The sequence below is a fragment of the Bison bison genome, unplaced genomic scaffold, assembly GCF_000754665.1.
Source record: "Bison bison bison isolate TAMUID 2011002044 unplaced genomic scaffold, Bison_UMD1.0 scf7180017863251, whole genome shotgun sequence".
Lineage (NCBI taxonomy): Eukaryota > Metazoa > Chordata > Mammalia > Artiodactyla > Bovidae > Bison > Bison bison.
In genome coordinates this window covers 36,480-41,939 of record NW_011493823.1, presented here as the reverse complement: position 1 = coordinate 41,939, position 5,460 = coordinate 36,480, and positions in this window count along the sequence as shown.

Genomic DNA, 5,460 nt, shown 5'->3' with positions numbered 1-5,460 from the left:
ATACCTGTGGCAGATTCATTTCAATATTTGGCAAAACGAATACAATATTGTAAAGTTTAAAAATAAAATAAAATAAAAAAAATCAACACACTGAAATCCCTTGCATTCCTATACACTAATAATGAGAAAATAGAAAGAGAAATTAAGGAAACAATTCCATTCACCATTGCAACGGAAAGAATAAAATACTTAGGAATATATCTATGTAAAGAAACTAAAGACCTATATATAGAAAACTATAAAACACTGATGAAAGAAATCAAAGAGGACACCAATAGATGGAGAAATATACCATGTTCATGGATCGGAAGAATCAATGTAGTGAAAATGAGTATACTACCCAAAGCAATCTATAGATTCAATGCAATCCCTTTCAAGGTACCAATGGTATTTTTCAGAGAGCTAGAGCAAATAATTTCACAATTTGTATGGAAAGACAAAAAATCTTGAATAGCCAAAGCAATCTTGAGAAAGAAGAATGGAACTGGAGGAATCAACCTGCCTGATTTCAGGCTCTACTACAAAGCCACAGTCATCAAGACAGTATGGTACTGGCACAAAGACAGAAATATAGATCAATGGAACAAAAGAGAAAGCCCAGAGATAAACCCATGCACCTATGGACACCTTATCTTTGACAAAAGAGGCAAGAATATACAATGGATTAAAGACAATCTCTTTAACAAGTGATGCTGGGAAAACTGGTCAACCACTTGTAAAAGAATGAAACTAGAACACTTTCTAACACCATACACAAAAATAAACTCAAAATGGATTAAAGATCTAAACATAAGCCTATAGCTTTTAAAAATTATTTAGATTGATGAAAATCTGAACTTGTTTTTAACAACCCCCAACTCATTCCCCAGTTGTGGACTCTGTCTTCAATGTGTCAAGTTATATACAATGGATTTAATTCCTACACCATGATTCCAGTATATGTGGCAAACACTTTTCCTCCAGTCTCCATATTTTTGCTTAAATCTCCAATTTTTCATAGTTGGGCTCTAATGATGCACTTTCTAGCTCTTCCCCACACCACTCATTAATCTTCCATTCACAAACTCCAGTTTTTCTGCATCTCTGTAACCACCAAACAAAATACCAGAGGAGATAAAAGGAGAGCAAAGGATAGAACAAGTTCCTAAATGACAGGCTTTCACCTGTGCCTACTCACCTGAGACAAGATGTTTATTCAATACCCTATTTTCAGATTACTTCAGCAGTACTGACTCAGGAATGGAAAAGAACACATATCTGAACTGAAGAAGTAGGTCTCTCCTTTCTTCTGGTTTTAATCTTGGAATAGTTGCCTCTCAGCACTATTCACCCAGACTCACTTACAGATGTGAAAATACAGTCTGGTTCCACTGATATTGGAACCTTGAATATTTCCCAAGTACCTGGGCTAGCTATAACTCTAGAGCTCAGGGACTCTGCCCTCTGGGAGCTTCTCCATAGCTGCTCCCTTTGGACAAAAAGGCCATTTTGGAACAGGAAGGCAGGAAGATAGGAGAAGCGATGGTTTTCTTTCTCTGTAAAAGAGAGGACCTCTGGGAATTGGAATCCAAACTTCCATTGATATGTGCTCTGTAGATAGTTTCCAGGCTATGGGTCTTAACATTCATCCTTACATGTTCATGCCATTTTGCATATACACTTCTGGCACTTTCCATAGATTCTATAAACTCACTCAGAAGTTCTCATGGAATTCCTGAAATATGTTTAATATACAAGGACTTCCAAAATCATGCTATTGAATGGATTGATGTAAATTTATCATGGCATAATACTGATAAAAATGCAAAAGAAAATTAAGAAAATATTATCTAGAAAAAACAATGTATTTTTCAAGAGAAAATACAACAATAATCTTTGGTGCATAAAATATTCTTAAACGGTATTTGTATACAACTGGTTATTAGGAAGCATGATTTGCTATTTTATTTTTATTTTCATTTTTAACCTCACCTATATTATTCCTGCTTTTCAAATTATGGAAGCAAGCATCATCCATTTCCTTAAGGTACTTCTTTTGTTTTATTTTTATTTCACTTTCTTCTGCATATCTCAACATCCTATTTCTTTTCCCTTCTGAAAAGTGAAATCTCCATTTTACTTAAAATATGTCATAATAATTAATCTCAGGTATGTTTATTTAGGGCTTCCCGGGTGGCTCAATGGGGTATCTCCTCTCCACCGCTCCTGCACCATGCAGCTGCCTGTGAAAGTGCTGTGAAAGTGCTGCACTCAATATGTCAGCAAATTTGGAAAACTCAGCAATGGCCACCGGACTGGAAAAGGTCAGTTTTCATTCCAATCCCAAAGAAAGGCAATGCCAAAGAATGCTCAAACTACTGCACAATTGCACTCATCTCACACCCTAGTAAAGTAATGCTCAAAATTCTCCAAGCCAGGCTTCAGCAATACGTGAACCGTGAACTTCTAGATGTTTGAGATGGTTTTAGAAAGGGCGGAGGAACCAGAGATCAAATTGCCAACATATGCTGGATCATGGAAAAAGCAAGAGAGTTCCAGAAAAAAACATCTGTTTCTGCCTTACTGACTATGCCAAAGCCTTTGACTGTGCGGGTCACAATAAACTGCGAAATATTCTGAAAGAGATGGGATAACCACCTGACCTGCCTCTTGAGAAATCTGTATGCAGGTCAGGAAGCAACAGTTAAAACTGGACATAGAACAACAGACTGGCTCCAAATAGGGAAAGGAGTCGTCAAGCCTGTATATTGTCACCCTGCTTATTTAACTTATATGCAGAGTATATCATGAGAAACACTGGGCTGGAAGAAGCACAGGCTGGAATCAAGATTACTGGGAGAAATATCAAGAACCTCAGACATGCAGATGACACCACCTTTATGGCAGAAAGTGAAGAACTAAAGAGCCTCTTGACAAAGGTGAAAGTGGAGAGTGAAAAAGTTGGCTTAAAGCTCAACGTTCAGAAAACAAAGATCACGGCATCTGGTCCCATCACTTCATGGCAAATAGATAGGGAAACATTGGAAACAGTGGCTGATTTTATTTTTCTGGGCTCCAAAATCATTGCAGATGGTGATTGTAGCCATGAAATTAAAAGATGCTTACTCCTTGGAAGGAAAGTTATGACCAACCTAGACAGCATATTAAAAAGCAGAGAGATTACATTGTCAATGAAGGTCCATCTAGTCAAGGCTATGGTTTTTCCTGTGGTCATGTATGGATGTGACAGTTGGACTATAAAGAAAGCTGAGTGCCAAAGAAAGCTGAGTGCTTTTGAACTATGGTGTTGGAGAAGACTCTTGAGAGTCCCTTGGACTGCAAGGAGATCCAGCCAGTCTGTCTTAAAGGAGATCAGTCCTGGGTTTTCATTGGAAGGACTGATGTTGAACCTGAAACTTGAATACTTTGGCCACCTGATGTGAATGAAGAGCTGAATCATTTGAAAATACCTTGATGCTGGGAAAGATTGAGGGCAGGAGGAGAAGCAGACAACAGAGGATGAGATGGTTAGATGGCATCACTGACTCCATGGATATGAGTTTGGGTACACTCCAGGAGTTGGTTATGGACAGGGAGGCCTGGTGTGCTATGGTTCATGGGATCACAAAGAGTCAGACACAACTGAGCAACTGAACTGAACTGAACTGAGGTGGCTCGGTGGTAAAGAATCTGCCCGCCAATGCAACAGACTCAGGAGATCAGGTTTGATCCTTGGGTTGGGAAGATACCCTGGAGGGGGAAATGGCAACCCTTTCTAGCATTCTAGCCTGGAAATTCCATGGACAGAAGAGCAGTCCATGGGCTCACAAAGAATCAGCCACCACTGAGCATTCAAACACACACACACCTCACTGCATGTATCTTAAAAAAACATAAGTGCTGGAAGTTTTTTTTTAGTTATGGCTTATAAACATACTTAAAATTTTTTTAATGGACCTATAGTTGATTTGCAATAATATGTAAGTTTTAGGTGATCCACTTAGTGATTCACAATTTTTAAATGTTATACTCTGTTTCAGTTTGTTATCTATATCTATGGGTCTGTTGCTATCTTGTTATATTCACTAGTTTTACTTTTTAGGTTTCACATACACATGATATCACATGATGTTTGTCTTGCTCTATCTCAGTTATTTGTCTGTGCATAATACCTTATCAAGTCCATTCAATTTTGTTGCCATCTCTCTATCTAACTATCTATCTATATATCACATCTTCTTCATCCAGTCATCTGTTTTTGGTTGATCTAACTTCATGGGAAATAGATGGGGAAACAGAGGAAACAGTGTCAGACTTTATTTTTTGGGGCTCCAAAATCACTGCAGATGGTGACTGCAGCCATGAAGTTAAAAGACACTTACTCCTTGGAAGGAAAGTTATGACCAACCTAGACAGCATATTGAAAAGCAGAGACATTACTTTGCCAACAAAGGTCTGTCTAGTCAAGGCTATGGTTTTTCCAGTGGTCATGTGTGAATGTGAGAGTTGGACTGCGAAGAAAGCTGAGTGCCAAAGAATTGATGCTTTTGAACTGTGGTGTTGGAGAAGACTCTTGAGAATCCCTTGGACTGCAAGAAGATCCAACCAGTCCATCCTAAAGGAGATCAGTCCTGGGTGTTCTTTGGAAGGAATGATGCTAAAGCCGAAACTCCAGTACTTTGGCCACCTCATGCAAAGAGTTGACTCATTGGAAAAGACTCTGATGCTGGGAGGGATTGGGGGCAGGAGGAAAAGGGGACGACAGAGGATGAGATGGCTGGATGGCATCACTGACTTGATGGACGTGAGTTTGAGTGAAATCCGGGAGTTGGTGATGGACAGGGAGGCCTGGCGTGCTGTGATTCATGGGGTGGCAAAGAGTCAGACACTACTGAGCAACTGAAATGAACTGAACAATAAAATATAAATTGATCTAGTTATTTATATCAACAAAGTAGAGGGAAAATATATAACTATCTTAATTAAATCAGAAGAACATTTAACAAAATTCAATATCCTTTCATAATGTGTGTGCTGTGTGTACACCCTTTGCAGCTAACATTGTACTGGATTTCCTAAGCAGTGCAATAAATGAAAGGAAAAAAGCATATGGTTTGGGAAGAATGAAGCAAAATTGTCTTATTTAAAGAAGACCATATCAAGTATGTGGAAAGTCTTTCAAATTCAATTTTTAAAACTGCAAAAATCTCAGAATGCAAGATCAACAGATAAAAATCAATATTTTTATGTACTAGAAGCAAACCATTGGAAAATGAACTTGAAAAATTGAAAATAGTATTACAGTATAATTCTTAGGAAAACTTTTTAAAAATATATGTGAGATCTGTACAGGACTAAAAGTATTGCTGCTATAAATTAAGAAAATGTAAAAAATATGAATTCATGAGTTCTAAGTAGCTTCATCATGTCCAACTCATTTCAACCCTGTGGACTGTAGCTCACCAGGCTCCTCTGTCCTTG